The sequence below is a fragment of the Acyrthosiphon pisum genome, chromosome X (genome assembly GCF_005508785.2).
Source record: "Acyrthosiphon pisum isolate AL4f chromosome X, pea_aphid_22Mar2018_4r6ur, whole genome shotgun sequence".
Taxonomy (NCBI): domain Eukaryota; kingdom Metazoa; phylum Arthropoda; class Insecta; order Hemiptera; family Aphididae; genus Acyrthosiphon; species Acyrthosiphon pisum.
In genome coordinates, this window is record NC_042493.1 from 101,912,577 (window position 1) to 101,914,198 (window position 1,622).

The window sequence follows — 1,622 nt, forward strand, 5'->3', positions numbered from 1 at the left end:
ATTATATTAATATTATTTGATACGTATATACAAACTGAAGTACATAAGCTCGTATCTGGTATACGGAGTTCATGAATATTATAATTCGACTTAAGTAAAATACGTATACAATTCAAAATACGATTTAATTAGGTAGGTAATTAATTAATCATAATATAGTAGATACATATTTTAGAAACAATATTCACATCAGCGTTACCCATCATGAATAAAACATTGTGTTTAGGCATATTATTGACTTTTTATCATTTTATTAATACAAATTACATATATTTAATGGGGTTATAGGTAATAACATTTATTATACAAACAGTACATTTTTATTCATTACATCGGTAATAAATTGGTCTGGCTATAGAAATTATTGGGTCACTGTCTGGGTTATTTTGTATGGGACCCGGCGCACTTAAAACACAATTATAAACAAAGTCAATCGATTTTTATTTTTAATAAAAAAAAAAAAAATGTTGCTTTAAAATGATAAAAATATTTTGAACGTTTTAATCAACGATAAATCTTGCATACTTTATTTTATAATTTGGAGACCCTTCAAAAATGATAAAAATTCAAAAAACATGTTTAAAATCACTTATTAAAAAAATAACATCAAATACCTATTATAAATTATTATTGAAATAGAAGCTTTTTAATTCATTGCTGTACGTCGTAATATTATATTAACGATGTCGTCTTTGTTTATTATATTGTAATAGATGAATGACTAATTTTTCAATAAACAATCACAATAAATGACTCGCTCCTTTTGTTGTGGGCTATCGAAAATCCAAGTTTAGTTTTTAAAACTTTTTAAAACCCTCGTCCACCCTACCATAGATATAATATAACACAACTTAAAGTCTCTTATGATCTATGATTTTTGACTGCCGTCATAATATAAGTCAAGAGGACAAAATACAATTGATTCACCCATGAAATATTTAACAACGCCAAGATTTATATGATTTAACACCACGATAATGAATTTTAATTCACGGAAAAACACTATAAGACATCAAATTTTTACTTATTTTCGTTAATTTATTATATACATAAATGATGCATGGGCACCCTATTATGTAGATGTACAATATAAATGCAATTTTTTAGTTTTTTTGATGCAACACACACATTTTTTATTTATTTATTTTGATTTAATTCTAAGGACTATTTTGCATTTTTATTGGTTTTAATAAATCTTTTTGCGGTAGGTATGGTGCTAATTTTTTGTGTGAAATTAGACTATATATTATTATAAATCTCTGCGGAGATTGCTTTTGTGTGTGGTATTGGAAAGTTTCTAAAACCGTAATTACTTTAACTATAATATAATAATAAAATACAATAGTTTGAATTCTTTTTGAGGGGCTATTTTTGAAAAGTGTTGGCCGCTTGGTCTTAATCCGGGCTTAACAATACTACACATATACCTAATATAATATACCTATACTTTCTATAATTCATTATAATACGGTGGCTATAATTGATGTGGTGTGGCCAGTACACTCAAAGCTCAGCAGAACACTTGTAGCTTCGATAGTTTAAACATTAGAGTAAATTGACCTATTATGAAACTTGATTGTAAGAACATTATCTGTATTTGTACGTCGGTTTAGTTTTTTATG